At 42.4% G+C, this 18,482-nt stretch overlaps 1 long non-coding RNA gene across 1 annotated transcript in view; it reads right to left on the bottom strand.

Annotated features, from left to right (window-relative positions):
• Positions 1-665: 665 nt before the first annotated feature.
• The window catches only part of LOC139071739 (uncharacterized), a 111,717-nt gene continuing 93,900 nt past the window's right edge, over positions 666-18,482 (bottom strand). Inside the window, exon 2 of the long non-coding RNA XR_011521557.1 lies at positions 666-1,985. This is a non-coding gene — a long non-coding RNA (uncharacterized lncRNA). The remainder of the gene's footprint in view (positions 1,986-18,482) is intronic.

Below are 18,482 nucleotides of genomic sequence, written 5' to 3'. Positions count from 1 at the left end.
CCGGCGCCCTGGTCCTCTTGAAGGAGCTCTGGACCTCAACCTGCTGCCCTCACCCCTTGAGCGTGTCCTTCCCCGACCCTCTGAGCGACCTTTTCCTCTCCCCTTTCCTTTAGCCCCTGGTCTCAAACTTTCCCACGACACATCAAAGTCTGTGGCAGGCTCTGGCACTCTCCATCTGAACTGTCTTCCATCACTCCTTCCAATGTGAATTCCTGAAAATCAATGACAGTAATGATAAAAATGACTATTACCCTGTTGGTCTTGTTGATATTATGATTTTATTTTGATGCATTTTTGAACTAAACATTGATATTTATGTTCTTATTTACATTGTTGTGATGCCTGTCCTGTAATGAAATTGGTTTCACAAATGATGTCAGTGACTTGAAATTGGATGTTCTTACATGATGTATAAACAATAACATTAGCTTGTTAGTAAGCTTAGTGCAAAATAATAACTGTAATTTGTCTAAAAACATCAGAAATCACCTGCAGCCACAAAGCCTTATGCTGATAAAGTAGCATCATGTTACTGTCTTGCTCACCTGTCACAAAACTGGCTTATGTTGGTCTTTCTTCTGTTAGACCAAGCACGGGTACGGAGAAGATGGAGTTAAACACCTTTTGAGTTGGCAGAATGTGGAGACAAATGATCAGAAGTCCAGTCACTGTTTTCACCGCTCATGAGGGGGAGAGCCTTTGCAACATACAGCAGGTCCCGCGACCTGCTCCCGTCAGTTGCTTCGGACAGACTCTCGCCGTTCTGCTGAAACGGCTGATTTTTATTGAAAAGCACAGGAATGTAACATACGCAGTTTGCCATACACACACGTAATTCTGCCATCTGCACCTATAGACGCACATCAGCTAATAGCCTTGTTAATGAAAGACCAATTCATCCCAAGGACATGCAACCTTGAGATGACCAGGACACATCCTGCAACATCCTTTGCTAACAAAGACAGTTGTTCTTGTATTGAGGAACTGAAGGAAGGAACACTTTCACTCCCTTTTGGAGTTCCTGCAGCTGTTTAGAGCTCATGCAGGAGAGAAGCACAGAGAGGCCTTTGATATTATAACATGATTCCATAATGAAAAAAGTATCATATAACAATGAATAATAAAAGAGCTTATATGAGAGTTACATATATTTTCAATTCCCCTTTTGAACTCTTTTAAGAGTTCAATAAAGATATAAGAAATCAAAACAATAACACCAAATTCCATCAAAAAGAATCCAATAAGCAAAGTTTTAAAATACAAATACAAACAATCAATCAGATTACAGCTTCTCATATTTCCAGCAGTAAAGTAATACAAAAAACATGATCATATTTTTAACTGAACATGTTACAACATGAATGGATCGCATGCTCACCGTATGAGGGCGAAAAACCCTAATTGTCGTACGTTAATAGGGAAAATTCCCCCATGTCCCCCCATTTTGGGGCGAACACCTTTTGGCACAGAGTGGGCATGCCTAGGACATCAATGATCAAAAAAATAAAAACAACACAATCAAAAAACTCATAGAAATGAACAGGTGAAGGGATTGTTACATAAATCACTGAACATTCTCACACTCTAACATCATCTTCTTCATCATGAGAGTCATCACTGTCATCAGAGGGTTCCCCTCCCAAATAGATGTTAGGATTGGCTAGTAACAAGGGCATAAACAAACAAGACAAACACAGTCAAACACACGGTCCATACACGTCTCTGTGCCCTCACACACCAAGCAAATGTCAGACTGAAGCGAAAGTGTGAAAACACTTAACCTAACGCTAAATCAGTGGAAAGAAAAAAATAAGACCTAAAGCGTGTAATCAAATTAATCCAACAAAACTTCCCATAACTGCCGTTCTAAACTCATGTTGCGGTGTGATCTCTCCAATTAGAAATTAGGACAACCACTTTTACTATCAATTCAACCAAATAGTTTCAGGTTGTCCCTTACCTAAACTACCTGTCTTTCTTACCTTCTTTCTTTCTTTCTTTCTTTTTTAAGAACACTACTCGCACAAGAAATCCTAAGAATTAATTCACTACTTAAGGTTAATTCATAAATAACGAAACTGCAGTTACAGGTTTGTTTGTACATAGTATTGGTAATCAGCAGTTTTTTCCTTATCTCCACATCTAGAAGTGTGTTTCTATGCTACTTCTCCATCTATAACACAAGTTAGTATCATCCTTAAAGCATCTGAAATTAAGCTGCATTGCTAAATCAATAACGTGATTTGTGCTAAGAAATACTCCCCTATCCTCTTCCTTTTTCCAGTGGCGCTGAATGACAGATTTTAGATCAATTTAACGTTTTATTACTATTACGTTTCATTTAATTAATTTTGCTTTTTCTCTCTTATTTTTGTCTATTTATTTATTTATGTTATTTACTTATTTATCATGCCATCCTGTGATGATAATCTTAAAGACTTTTTTTAGCCAATTGTCGTCAAAAAGGCCAATTAAAAATATTATGTTAAAGATTTCACAGGATAAAAATGTGAACATAATTTTTATCGAATGAGGGGTACCATTATTCAATATTTTTGTAACATTATTTTCTACGTTAGAACTTACAGCTGATAGAAAAATATAGGATCAGCTAGGTTTGGCTAGATCTGTTGGGAAACTCAACGGAGCTGAAACAACACTGTTGTCTCGGATGAGATGTTCCATGAATCATTTAGTCAGCTGAATGCCAAATTATTCATTTAATGTTTATTTTTATGCAATGAATGGAATGGGATGGAACGTTACTATAAACTGTCCGGAAATTTGCGCATGTTTGCTCGAAGGAGAGAACTGTTGAAGCCTAAAGCGTTCTCCTAGACTTATAAATAGACACCGTTTCCTTAACCAATGAAAATAAGTGATAACGCTGATGTATTCCGTTTTGAAAAGAAAATAAGGCTTTACTGCATGTCCGCTGCAGCTGAGAATCCTAAAACAATAAAGATTATATTGACGTCCAATGGTGAGTTGGGCTGAAATCCAGGTTACTAATCCTATTATTTATTTATTTATTGATATTATTATTATCTTTTTTTTTTAGGCTAACTTTCTCAGTTAACTATGTTCTACAGTAGTTTAGTAAATTTTCCACAGTTCTGACATTTCATCAATTCAACTGGTTGTTGCCAAAAAGCCTTGTTCATTACCTGACTGCAGCAAGCACTCTTTTACTGGGTGTAACCATAGGAAACAGTCTCTTTTGAGCCTCTCTTTGTAAGTCCAGGATGACCACCGTCATTGATTAAAGTTCACATGTTAGCACACATGCTCCCCCTTTTGTACTTTGTTTCATCAGCAGCAGGGCAAATAAGTTTCTGCCTCTTTGTCCATCTTGTAGTGCTCCCCGTCTTGATGTTATAAGTCACAGTTTTTGGTGAGGGCTTCCAGGTTCTCTTTGTATAGAAGTCAGACCCAAACATTCTTTGCAGCTGGTTGTGACAGGCCCACCCAGTAAAGTTCATGCCCACCACAATGCACAGCAAACGTTTTCCTTAAATATGTTGATTGGGTTGAAATGACAGAACTTTCTCTTTTACAAATCAAAATCAACGATGGTTTCTAATAATTAGTCGACTTTATTGACTCAAAAATAAATCTGAACTACTTCCTATGCACAATTTGTTCTGAATCATCAAATCAGTTCTACACAGGTTTTAAACATTAAGCACAATCTATCCCAAATGCAAGATCCCTCCTTTCATTTTTTATTTATCTATTTTTATTTTAGGAAAATAACTACCAGTTTTTAACTCAAAACAGCCTGGTACAGTTTCTAGCCAGGTTACAGGAAATAATACTTAGTTTATCTGTTTTTTCATTATTCAGCGTCCCAAAATCCAGCCATTAACGTTAATGGTCCTTAAAGTTGAGGCAAGACAATTATTGGATTTTGTTTTATAGCAAGATTTAACAAATATTTTGTTTCTTGACTGATTATTTGTTAATTTTATGGTTTTCATAAAGATGATCCTGAGAAGTTCAGAGCTGCTTTTCGCAGCACCCTGTGCTATTTTTAGACTATGGGATTCTTGTGTGTAAAAGTGGGTGGAGTCAGGTCCCCAGGCTGAAACTCCAGTCATTCTCACTAGATCTGTCCGAGAGGAAGGATCTCCTGAATACCCTAACCAGAAGCCTTAAGGTACGTCCAAAACACCGAAAAATATCCTTTCTAAAGTCACAAATTGCTTAAAACTGCATGTTACACAGAAAAACAGAGAGAGCGAGGGAGTCCAGCTGACTCCACGGCCCATAATCAGACAAAATACTTCCTTTATAACCACAACCATGCAACTTTTGTATTTTAAAGGATTTACTTGTCATCACACTAACGATAAATTCTTTTTCTATTGTTTCCACAGTCTCTTGAACTAAATAACCGTCTAGCAAAAACATGGACCGCACCGTTTCTCAAGCAGCTGATCCCTCTATTAAAAACTGAGTCATTCAGGAGAAAATCCAGCGAAAGCAGCATTTACTTCTCATGCAAGAAGACACGCATCCACTCATTCACAAGGCACAGAGACATTCTTTGTTTGTCACAGTCTTTTTTTTTTTTTTTTTTTAAAGTAAGTCAGTCCGTCACTTATTTATTCTCTCTCTCTCTCTCTATATATATATATATATAATATTTTAAGCACAGAATTTATTTAACACTGCACTGGTTATTTTCAGAATTTAATGCTTACTATGCTTTTAAGCAGGCCTTATGTAACATTAGAGCAAATCCAATTGCAATTTTTTTTTGAGAGCGCTCTGAGGAATAGTTTATATATTTATTTTCTGCAGATCTGTTTTGATTTTACTGTTTAGCAGCTATATGACTTTATGTATATGTATATCCATATATTTCTGAAATAAAGCTGTCATATACAACCTTACTTGCATTTCTTATTGTTTTTTTTTTTTTTATCTCCAGGCCACTTAACCCCCAGATCGGGGTCCCTCACATGCTGCCCCGCACACAAATGATTATCACGCTTGTACACTACATATGTATATATATGTATACACATATACATACATACACACATACATACACATATGTTACTTTAAAAACCTTTTATTTATTAACTTATGGTGTTCTGTTCAAAGACTGATCAGAACAGGGTTGCAGAATTTGAATTTTGCGTAGCTCCAAACATTAATTTTAGCACTGCAGCGTAATTTACATATACGAGTTGCAACTTTTTAAAGCTCTTATTTATCTTATTTATTTATTTTCTGGTACCGCATCAGGCCTTCACACACACCATCCAGCGCTGTACACACACACACACACACGGAGCTCCCAAAACTCTGCTCTGCATTCTGCACTCTCCTAGTGCTGCACTTTCAATCCAGAGCCGTAAGCAGCCTCTTGCTGCGCCTCACACACACAGGCTGAACTCAGCTTACACACACAGTGAAGCTTGTCTACAGCTGTGCCTTTTTCTCTCGATTCTGCAGCCTTCACTTCCCAAATCTTGCTCCAGTTACCTCTACTGGTAACATCTACCCCTTTTTCCTTCATCGCCTTTTCTGCTGACTTTCTCAATAAAACCTTATTTCTCGTGGCTTCAACTGGGCTGCTTGTCATATTTTAAACATTGCTCATTTTATGCAAAAACAGTTACCTTAGAACATTTTTCTCATCTCATGCAAAGGTCCTCGACCTTTCGAATTTAGGGAGCTCTCTTTAGCCTCCCAGGCCCTTAACCCATACCAGGTCCTCGACCTGTACTTTAAACTTTAGGGAGCTCTCTTTAGCCTCCCAGGGCCTTAACCTAAACCAGGTCCTTGACCTGCAGTATTTTAGGGTTCCCACCCCTAAGGCCCTACCCTAGCTTAATATAACCTCGTTATATTTTCTATTCGCTCGTCAGCAAATAGTGTGGTCAGCCACGACCTGGAAAATGGAATTTAGGGCTTCTCTAATAACCCTGGGCCTCCAACCCTTCTTCTGTACTATTTCCTTATCTCATTTATCATTAAACCATTGTAAAATCCTTATCTTATTTCACCATTAAACCATTACAAAAATCTCTTATCTCTTCTGCACTTGTCTCCACTTTCTTCTCCAACTATTATTTTTAGGACCACAGCTACTATGATTCTGGACACAAAGGCTTTGGATAAATCCAATGAGCAGTTTTTAGAAATAAGGTTCTGCTCACCTTGTTTTCCACCGCGGTGTTCTGTGCCAAGATCGTTCACTGGGTCGGTTGGTCAAAATGTCCTCCAAAAACTCCTTTTTCTTCAAAAAGAAAAAATCCTGTTCGTGACGCCAAATTTGTTGGTCTTTCTTCTGTTAGACCAAGCACGGGTACGGAGAAGATGGAGTTAAACACCTTTTGAGTTGGCAGAATGTGGAGACAAATGATCAGAAGTCCAGTCACTGTTTTCACCGCTCATGAGGGGGAGAGCCTTTGCAACATACAGCAGGTCCCGCGACCTGCTCCCGTCAGTTGCTTCGGACAGACTCTCCCCGTTCTGCTGAAACGGCTGATTTTTATTGAAGAGTACAGGAATGTAACATACGCAGTTTGCCATGTACATACGTCAATGATCATGACAGGTAAAGAATAACAGCCTTGTTAGTGGACAGTTAATTCATCACTAGAACATGCATCCTTGAGATTACCAGGAACATCCTGATATATTCATGACAGGAGAAGATACATTCACTGGTACCGAGAGGCACTGAGTGGAGATGGAATGTGCACACTCCCTTCTCTGGTGCAGGAGAAGATATACAGCTATTAACCTTTGTGTAGAGGCCTTGAGTATCTGAGCGAGTTTCCATAGCATAGAATAATAAAATGAGCTTATAAGGTAAATATATATATATATTGCCTTGTTAGGCAGGAACTAACATGTCACAAGAACTTGTAATTCTAAGATGAGCAGAAGCATCCTTGGTAACCGGTACAAGAAGAGACTGCAATGTCTCACTCCCTTTTGGAGTTCCTGCAGCTGTTTTAGAGCTTGTGCAGGAGAGAAACACAGAGAGGCCTTTGATATTATAACATGATCCCATAATGAAAAGAGTAGCATGTAACAATGAATAATAAAAGAGCTTATATGAGAGTTACATATATTTTCACCATAAAAAGAGGATTTGCATGGAGGGATTTCATCGTCTCAATTTAAACGGTCATGGACCGGAAGATCCTCACATCTTTCATTCAAAGCATCACAGGCCGTAAGTATAAGGCAGATAGCAATGATCCCCAGTTCTCTTTCATGAAGACCAGCATGTTTTACTGTTTTCCCTGCATCAAAACACCCGATTTTAATCAGCAGGTGATTAACAGGCTTTTATAGGGTCCTGCTGAGCTGCTGAACAAGTGTGTTGTATTAGGGGAAACCTCTAAAACATGCTGGATACTGGCCCTCCAGGAAGGAAGATGGGATCACTGGTCTGTAGTGTTGATCCAAACTGGCTGCACCATTGGCCTTTCAGGCACGTCCCAGAAGCGGCTCGCTGCGCCAGATAGGATTAGCTTTTGTGTGAATGGCTGATTGTGTTGTGAAGCGCCTTGGGGAGGTTGTAGAACCCTAATATAGAGTGTGATTTCCTCCACAGATTACCAGCCTAAGGAGAAAAACGGCATACATGAAAGTTTAAGAAGCTCTGGGAGAAGCACGTCGCCTCTGTAACTTGTGGAGAATCAATTAGATTTTATTTATGAAGCGCTTTTCAAGCAAAGTGCTTTACATAACTAAAACAGTTTCAAAACATAGTATGCACACACTCACACTCACACACACCCACAATCACATCAGTGAAAATTTATATTCGGCTGAGTCCAGATGAGCCAAGTAAGGTACGGCAAGGAAACACCATCAGAGGAGCCGTCTGCCCCGGCAGCATCAGGTCTTCCACAGCAACTAAGTCAGGGTGCTCAGAGGAGGGAGAGCATAGACCCCACCCCCACCTCCACTAAAACACTACCTGTAGAGCACCCACTAAGCAACAGTTGACCACCACCCCCAGGGCAGAGGGCCCCCACAGAGAAAACACTGGATTAAAATGAGTAAAAATATGAAAATAAAAGAGCTAATATAAATGATAAAAGTAAGAAAATAAATTATAAATAAAGTCATATGGACCATAAAATAATATATTTAAATAATGAAACCGTGCTAAAATATCATAAAACATGCTAAGCCAGTAATAAAATATATTCACATAAAATGAGAAATAAAACTATAGTAAATAATTAGATAAAAGCTAACCTAAAAGATGGGTCTTGAGCCTGGACTTAAAAACGTGAACATTCTCTGTGGCCCTGAGGTCCTCTGGCAGCTCGTTCCAGAGGACCTCAGTGCCATAATACTGGAAGGACGCCTCGCCGTGAGTGTGTGTCCTGACTTTATGGATGACTAGGAGACGCCTGCCAGAGGAGCGCAGAGGCCGTGAGGGTTCATATGGTAAAAGCAGTTCTGAGACATAAGAAGGCCCAAGACCGTTAAGACACTTAAAAACCATTAGAAAAACCTTACAATTGATCCTAAAACATACGGGGAGCCAATGCAATGATTCTAAAACTTGTGTCATGTGCTCCTGCATCCTGGTCTTCATCAGGACACGTGCTGCTGAATTTTGTAGAAGTTGTAAACCTGAGATGCTCTTTTTGGGAAGACCAGAAAGCAGGACATTACAGTCTATTCTACTGGTGATAAAAGCATGCATCAGCATCTCCGTATTGGCCCGAGAGAGAATGGGGTGGACTCTGGCAATGTTCTTTAGATGATAAAAACCTATTTTAGTGATGTTTTTAATGTGTGGGATAAAAGTCAGCTCAGAGTCAAAAATCACATCACCCAGGTTCTTCACTTGATTAGATGGATTAAAAGACAGAGATTGTAATTTTGGTAAAAGCTTCTCTCTCTGGGCCTCAGGACCAATGACTAAAAGGATACCTTAGGCCGCAGCTCAATGATCAACTTTGTTGTTGTTTCTCTGACCTGCGGCCGCATGTCTTGGACATTCGGGTGAAGAGAGGGGCGGAGCTGTCAACTGACCACTACCTGGTGGTGAGTTTTGTCCTGGTTGAGCTGGAGAACGTTTTCTGTCATCCAGGATTTAATGTCTAAAATGCAATTAAAAAGTGCATCCATTGGCCGAGAGTCATCAGGAGGCATGGAGATGTACAACTGTGTATCATCAGCGTAACTGTGAAAGTTGACCCCGTGTCTCCTGATGACCCTGCCAAGAGAGAGCATATAAAGGCTAAAAAGAACTGGGCCTAAAATAGAACTCTGGGGCACACCACATGTAACCCCATGGACCCTCGAGGAACAGGTATCCAAACTCACCAAAAAAGTCCTGTCTGTGAGGTAGGATGTGAACCATCTACGTACAGCACCAGTGAGGCCGATCTGCTTTAAACGAGTTAAAAGAACAGTGTGGTCTACTGTATCGAAGGCAGCACTTAGATCAAGTAGAACCCACACTGTCACCTTCCGTTTATCATAATTTACTCTAAAATCATTTAAAATCTTCAGAAAGGCCGTCTCGGTGCTGTGGTTCACCCTAAAACCAGACTGAAAATTCTCTAGGACATTATGAGTGTTTATAAAATCATTTAGTTGATTTAAAACCAACTTTTCTAAAATTTTGCTTAAAAATGGTTAGTTGGATACCGGTCAATAATTGTTTAAATAATTAAAATCTAAATTGCTCTTCTTCAACAGGGTTCTCACCACCACCTGTTTAAAGGCAGCAGGAAGGACCACCCCCCCCCCCCCCCCCCCCCATCTGAAGGAAGCAATTCATCAGGGTTAAAATTTCATCACTTAAAGAATTGTTCAAAAAAACAAAGTTGGAATTGGGTCCAGAACCCACGTGGAGGGTCTCACTGAGGAGAAAACTTTATCAAGAGTCTCAGCTTCTGCCAGAACAAAACTGTCCAGTGTCTCCTCTGGTATAGAAGCGCGTCATAGACAAGCATTAATATATAGTCACCACTAGGAGGAAACAGCGGGTATTTTCTGTGGGTTTGTGCAATCTCCTGTTTGTTTGTTACATCATAAAACAACCTAATAAATCCCCTCATGGAACGAGCCTGTTCTTTACATAACTGATATAGTTTCACATCAGAAATACTTCTCCAAATAAGGACATCCAACCACAAAACCTGCTAAAATGAACACATCACCATCATTTGTGGAAACTAAGACTCAGCCAGGCCTGTCAGAGTGTTTTTCTTACACTCTGTTGTCCGTACCTGATATCTGTGGGCTGTTCTGTGGTGACACATTTTTGTTTTCTTTATTTTTAAAGGAGGGGGTTCTGGAGAGCGCTCCTTCCAGTGACTCCCTCGTTCTGCTGGGGGACTTTAACGCTCACATGGGCAACGACAGTGGGACCTGGAGAGATGTGGTTGGGAGGAACGACCCCCTGATCTGAATTCGAGTGGTGTTTTGTTATTGGACTTCTGTGCCAGCCATGGATTGTCCATAATGAACACTATGTTCAGACATAAAGGTGTCCATATGTGCTCTTGGCACCAGGATACCTTAGGCCGCAGCTCAATGATCAACTTTGTTGTTGTTTCATCTGACCTGCGGCCGCATGTCTTGGACATTCGGCTGAAGAGAGGGGCGGAGCTGTCAACTGACCACTACCTGGTGGTGAGTTGGCTCAGATGGTGGGGGAGGATGCTGGTCAGACCAGGCAGGCCCAAACGTATCGCGAGGGTCTGCTGGGAACGTCTGGCAGAGTCTTCTGCCAGAAGGAGCTTCAATTCCCACCTCTGACAGAACTTCCAAAATGTTCCGGGGGAGGCGGGGGACATTGAGTCTGAATGGACCCTTTTCCGTGCCTCCATTGTTGAGGCGGCCGACCGGAGCTGTGGTCGCAGGATTGTTGGTGCCTGTCGTGGTGGCAACTCCCGAACCTGCTGGTGGACACCGGCGGTTAGGGATGCTGTCAAGCTGAAGAAAGAGTCCTATCAGGTGTTTTTGGCCTGTGGGACTCCAGAGGCAGCTGACGGGTACCAGCAGTCCAAGCAGAACGCGTCACCAAGGCAAAAACCCTGGCATGGGAGGAGTTCGGTGAGACCATGGAGCAAGACTTCTGTACGTCTTTGAGAAGATTCTGGTCCACCATCCAGTGCATCAGGAGGGTAAATCAGTGTGCTACCAGCACTGTTTAGAGTGGGGACGGTGTGCTGCTGACCTCTATTCGGAACGTTGTGGATCGGTGGACAGAATACTTCGAAGACCTCCTCAATCCCACAGACACATCTTCCAGTGAGGAAGCGGACTCTGGGGACTTTGGAGTCTCAGATTTAGAGGAACGCAACGCACCAGGCTAAAGACCAAAGGTGACAGATCATTTGCTGCTGTGGCCCCCAGACTCTGTAACTCTCTCCCCCTGAGCCTGAGATCAGTGGACTCAGTGGTCTCCTTTAAAAAGCAGCTGAACACGGCAGCGTTTGAAGCTGATGGCAGCTCGTTAACAAACATCCACAAACAATTAAGACACATTTTCGCCTAATTTATTTACTGACAACGCAAAAAATAATCTGGTAAGTATAACTCACTCAATCTGGAGGTAAGTGAAGAGAATTCAGAAAGTTTACTAAATTATATTGACGAAGTTTTCGAGTTATTCGTCATGGGTCCGAAGAAATCAGCAGCTGAGGCTGAAACACCTGCTGGGACCAAGAGGAGCCGTCCTCAGGACTCGCCTGAGGCCTCATCTCTCCGGAAAGACGTATTAGAATTATTAGATTCTATAGATAAACGGCTTCTGGGATTTGAGGGGCGACTTCATCTGCTCGAGGTTCTTCACCAGGAGTTTCAGAACCTCCGAACATCTCTGGAGTTCAGTCAGGAGCAGGTTGAACGGCTCGCTGCTGAGAACGCGTCTCTGCGGAAGTCCATCTCTTCCTGGAAGAGGGAATGACGCGGATCACCCTGGACAACAAAACTCTGAAGGAGACGGTTTTGGACCTTCAGGCCCGCAGCATGAGGGATAATTTGGTGTTCGCAGGTCTGCCGGAGCAGACGGGAGGGGCAGAGAACTGCGAGAAAACAATAAAGAACTTTCTTCAGACAGAAATGAAGATACCCGAAGAAAAAGTTAAAAACATCACATTTCACCGGGTACATCGCCTTGGAGCTAAAAGAGGAGACAGCAGAAGACCTCGTCCCATCGTGGCTAAATTTGAACATTTTAAGCAGAAGGATCTTGTTAAAAGTCACGGAAGAGAGCTCAAAGGGAAAGATTTCAGCGTGAATGATCAGTTCCCGAAGGAGATTCTTGATCGGCGCAGGGTCCTCTTTCCGCTGCATAAAAAGTTTATCCAGGATGGGAAGAGAGCTGTCATCTCGGTGGATAAGCTTTATGTGGACAATAAACTTTACAAGGAGCGAGGAGTGACTGAATGGCTGTTTTAGCCCAACATCAGGTCAGACATTTATTATTCTCATCAGGATTCACTGGGTTTGATCACGTCAGGATTAAACAGCTGCTAAATCCGTTTTGTAGATGATAAGATCACCTGTTAATCACCACCCCACACCCCTATTACCTTTTCTTTTTAGTTCTTACTTCTTTTTTAACCTATATCTGTACCTTCCCTTCCTTTTTACCTGCTTCTTTACCTTTACACCTGTATGGCACAACCACACAACTTTCCAACACTGCGTCAGACTCGACACACACACGCACGCACACACACACACAAATGCACGCACACACACACACAAATGCACGCACATGCACACGCACACGCACGCGCACACACACACACGCACACACACACACACACACACACACACATATATATATATTAAATTCACAGCACAATATCATAATTTATGCGTCAAATAATACAACCACAAACACTGTTGGATCTTTATTATTATTATTATTATTATTATTTACTTTTTTGTTATTTATTAACATACTATTTATACATTTATATACTTATTCCATCTTATTCACATGAAGGCGTCATATTTTAGCTACTCACACACACATCTATGGGTGCACTAAGGTTTGTCTCATGGAACGTACATGGGGCTGGCTCCATAGAAAAGAGATTAAAAATTTTTGATCAGTTAAAGAGAGTGCAAGCAGACGTAATATTGTTACAAGAGACTCATAGATCTGCCACATCCGCAGATGAACTTAAAACACCTGAGTTTCCCAGCATGTTCTCTGCCTGCTATAACTCTAGGCAAAGAGGTGTAGCTATTTTAATACACAAAAACATCAATTTCACAGTATTGGACACAGTTTCTGATCCAGAGGGTAGATTTATAATGTTAAAATTATCTGTACAGAACCAACGCTTATGTATCGTCAGTATATACTGTCCAAATATTGATGACCCTCCAATCTTTCATAATTTTTTCTCTGTACTCTCCGAACACTTGGACTGTCCACTTATACTTGGAGGTGATTTTAATTTTTGGATGAATTCCTTAACAGACTGGCTCAGTACAGCTGGGACTCAGCGCAATTGGCAATCCACTAACATAGTTAGGTTCCTTATCTCGGGGGAGAGGTCCTACCTCAAGTGGAGGAGTTTAAGTATCTCGGGGTCTTGTTCACGAGTGAGGGTAGGAGGGATCGGGAGATCGACAGGCGGATTGGTTCGGCGTCTGCAGTGATGCGGACGCTGAGCCGATCTGTCGTGGGGAAGAGGGAGCTGAGCCAGAAAGCCAGGCTCTCGATTTACCGGTCGATCTACGTCCCAATCCTCACCTATGGTCATGAGCTTTGGGTAATGACCGAAAGAACGAGATCGCGGATACAAGCGGCCGAAATGAGTTTCCTCCGTAGGGTGGCCGGGCTCAGCCTTAGAGATAGGGTGAGGAGCTCGGACATTCGGGAGGGACTCGGAGTAGAACCGCTGCTCCTCCGGATCGAAAGGAGCCAGTTGAGGTGGTTTGGGCATCTGGTCAGGATGCCTCCTGGACGCCTCCCCGGGGAGGTGTTTCGGGCATGTCCTGCCGGCAGAAGGCCCCCGGGTCGACCCAGGACACGTTGGAGAGGTTACATCTCCAATCTGGTCCGGGAACGCCTTGGGGTCCTGCCGGAGGAGCTGGTGGACAAGGCCGGGGAGAGGACGGCCTGGAGCTCCCTAATTGGGATGCTGCCCCCGCGACCCGGACCCGGATAAGCGGAGGAAGACGAAGACGAAGGATGAATTCCTTAACAGACTGGCTCAGTACAGCTGGGACTCAGCGCAATTGGCAATCCACTAACATTGTTAAACAGTACATGAGTGATTATGGGCTTTGTGATGCATGGCGATCTCTTCACCCTAACCGTAGAGAGTATACTTTTTTTTCGCACGTCCATCACTCTCATTCACGTTTGGATTATTTTCTAGTCAGCAGCTCATTGTTGGCTGACATTTCAGACACTGAGATACACCCCATAGTTGTCAGCGACCATGCTCCAGTTTCTTTAACTCTGGTAAATAAAAAGACAATCCCACCAAGCAAAAACTAGAGGTTTAATACATCACTGCTTAAAGACGAAGGTTTTATAGAATTTTTTAAAAAGGAGTGGGGTTTATATTTAGAACATAATGACCTGCCTGGAACATCAGCATCTATTCTTTGGGAGGCAGGAAAGGCAGTGATGAGAGGTAAAATAATCTCTTTCTCATCACATAAGAAAAAAACGGAAAACAAACGTATTCAGGAGTTAGAAGAAATCATCAAGTCTTTAGAGGCGTCCACAGAAGAAGAGTTAATGAGCAAATTACGTAAAGCTAAATTAGAACTTAATGGAATTATTGACAAAAAGACACAATCTTTAGCACAAAGACTACGAATAGAAAACTTTGAACATAGTAATAAATCAGGTAAATTCTTAGCTAGCCAATTAAAAATAAATAAAGAGAAAACTACCATATCTGCTGTTAAAGACTCAACCGGGAATATATTATATGACCCTGAAAGAATAAACAACACCTTTAGAGACTTTTACCAAACGTTGTACTCACCACAGATAAACCCATCAGATAATGAGATCAATGAGTTCCTTGACAGGATAACACTTCCTAAATTATCAGACAGCCAAGTTACAGTCCTGGACTCGCCACTAACATCAGCGGAGCTCCAGGAAGCCCTTAAATCCATGACGAATAGGAAAGCTCCAGGTCCAGACGGGTTCCCAGTAGAATTCTACAAAGAATTCTGGATCATTCTGGCTCCAATATTTTTCAGAATGGTGAGGGAAATCGAAGAGAGCAGCAGATTACAGCCAAACATGAATTCAGCCAATATTAGTCTCTTGTTAAAACCAGGAAAAGACCCGGCATTTCCTACCAGCTATCGCCCAATTTCTCTTATTAATGTTGATCTCAAAATAATTTGTAAAGCCCTGGCCAAAAGATTAGAGAAGGTAACCCCCTTCATAATACACCCTGACCAAACTGGTTTCATTAAGGGTAGACAATCACCCACAAATTCACGTAGATTACTTAATTTGATAGATTTCTCTTACAGTAGAAACATAGAAACTAGTATATTATCTCTAGTTGCAGAAAAAGCTTTTGATAGAGTTAACTGGAAGTTCTTATTTGCAACTTTACATAAATTTGGTTTTGGGAACTTCTTCATAAACTGGCTACAAACATTATACAGTTCACCAACAGCACGTGTCAGGACGAACGACCAAATGTCAGCTAGCTCCTGTCTTCAGAGGGGGACCAGGCAGGGATGCCCACTCTCCCCCTCACTATTTGCTATCTTTATTGAACCACTAGCAGCAGCAATTAGGCAAACAACAGATATTAAAGGGATAAAGTGTAAGAAAATAGAACATAAGATCAGTCTTTATGCAGATGATGTTTTACTCTTTCTCCAGAATTCTCAATCCTCTCTCTCCCAAGCAATAGAACTGATAAACTCTTTTTCCAGAGTTTCAGATTACTCTATAAACTGGTTAAAATCCACAGTTCTACCAATTAATTTCTCATTTGTCAATTTGCTTATTACACAATTGGAGTCAGGGAATATCAGATACCTGGGAATTAATATCTCTCCCAAGTTAGCAGATCTAACCAAACTGAATTACATCCCACTTTTAAGGAAAGTGGAAGATGATCTTGCAAGATGGAAATCCTTACCAATATCACTCATGGGGAGAGTTGCTACAATTAAAATGATGGTCTTACCCAGAATAAATTACTTATTCTCGATGATCCCAAACAAACCTCCAGCTGACTGTTTAAATCTCTGGACTCCTCAATTACTAAATTCCTTTGGCAGGATAAACCTCCACGAATTAGCTTAAAAACGCTTCAGAAGACCAAAGACAGAGGAGGACTGGATTTACCCAACTTTTATTATTATTTCTTAGCCAACAGGCTGCAATATATACCAAGATGGTTGCAAGATACCCCATTAGACGAGTCCTGGTTAGATATAGAACAGACACTTTGCAATACGATAGAGCTTTCAGACTTACCATTTATTAGCCCAAGCATAAGAAAACATGAAAGCTTCAAAAGTATTAGTATCAGCACCTCTCTGACAGCATGGTGGGAGTATCTTAAAATGACAGAGTCTTCACTAGTACCATGCAGACGCACACCTATCTGGAACAATCCTGACATTTTGCAAAACAACAAAATGATGAACCTTCCGGACTGGAAAAATAAAGGAATCCTATACCTGGAACACATATATGAAGGATTGGACTTCATCCCATTTAATCAAATAGTTTCCCAATTTGGAATGGATAAGAATAGCTTTTTTAGAATATCACCAAATTAAATCTGTAGTCAAACAAAAATTTAAGCTCAATAAAATAGAATTACAAACACCACCAAGGGTATTAGACTTTTATAATCTCAAACCCCCCAAACTACTGTCTAAAGTATATAAGACACTGTCCAAAATAGACGATAAAATTGCAATCCCTATTGAAAAATGGGAGGTGGATCTATCAGTTAGCTTTGACCAGGACTTATGGTCCCAAACTTGTTTAAAAACTTTTAAAATGATCAGACACCCCAATTTACAATTAATTCAGTACAAAATTCTACACAGAGTACACTATACAGGTCATCGGATGTTCAAGATGGGGTTTGTGTCGTCTGACACCTGTACACACTGCACAAACAACATTTCTGACAATTACATTCATGCACTGTGGTCCTGCCCACCTGTCCAGGAATTTTGGGGTAGAGTATGTGAGGATCTGTCAAAATGTCTGAAATGTCATATCCCAACCACCCCCTCTCTTTGTTTACTGGGACAGCTGCACGATGTCCCGATTGCAACATCTTTGGTTCACGTGGTTCTGACTGCCATATGCATCGCTAAGAAAACTATCCTCTTGAATTGGAAAAATAGAGAAAGTCTCTGCATTAACCAGTATAGAAATCTTTTGTTAGATCATATTGCACTTGATATAGCCTCTGCTTCCACTTCAGATGAATCTCTCTGGGCTCCTTTGATCGGTTCCATCACATAGCGAGGGTGGGGGGCCATTGATGTTGTCCTGCGGGATGGTGTGGGTGGGGGGGTGTGGGGTCTGAGTTTGGAGTATCCGGATGTTCCCTGGAGGTGGGTTCACTGGGGGTGTCTGGGACTGGGGGGCTGTTGCCCCCCTCTGGAGGTGCTTGGGTTGCCTCGGGGGGTGGACTACTGGCGGTTGTGAGTGGGGCCCCTTGGGGATCTTGGCGGCGGCCATGGGTCACTGCCTGGCGGCTGCAATACCCCTGGGCGGGTCTGGGTGGGGGCTCGGGGTTTGGGGGTGGCCGGACCCGTGTGGGGATCTGGGCGGGGCCTTGGGGGTCGGGTCCTGACATGTATGCTGCCGGGAAGAAGGCAGGAACACTCAGCAGTGCCTGGCCCGGGTTCGGGGGCATCAGGTAGACCTTGGCTCCTCTGCCGTTCCATCACAGGGGAGGGGGAGGTCCAGGACGGGGAGGACCAAACCTTACCTGGATGTCCCATGTCTTAAATATTCTGGAAGTTGTGCAAATGCAGGGGTGGGCATAGATATTCTGCTGGGATGGGGCTGGGTTGGTGCCCTCGGACTCCGTGAGGCTCTGTAATGCTGCTGCTTTGGGCCCTGGCAGGATGGGCTGGGGTCTCCATGCCCTGGGTGGCAGTTTGACAATAGAGGTGCCTATTGGGGCCAGTAGGGGAGCTGGCTCCCTGGAGGGCTAAGCCCAACCAGCCATTCCTCCCCATCCCCACATATTTCTCTCCTCCTGCTCCCTCACATCATCACACAAACATACACATAGGACCTTGGGGGGTGGGCAAGTCAGGGAGTGCGGGTATGAACCCCATTTCCGCATTCCTGTGGCAACCTGCCCCCCAATTTTATTTGCACCTTATATACTTCCACTGACGACATTCCACACAAACACACACTTAGGGCCTTGGGAGTGAGCACATTCAACGGCATTTGGCAGGGGGATATTTCAGCCTCCTCCCGAGTGCCGGTGCCCACTTCCAATTTTAAACCGCACTTAGACACTGATGGC

Source organism: Nothobranchius furzeri, chromosome 9 (genome assembly GCF_043380555.1).
Source record: "Nothobranchius furzeri strain GRZ-AD chromosome 9, NfurGRZ-RIMD1, whole genome shotgun sequence".
NCBI lineage: Eukaryota > Metazoa > Chordata > Actinopteri > Cyprinodontiformes > Nothobranchiidae > Nothobranchius > Nothobranchius furzeri.
The sequence above is the reverse complement of the archived record's forward strand: the minus strand, read 5'-3'. Positions and strand labels throughout refer to the sequence as shown.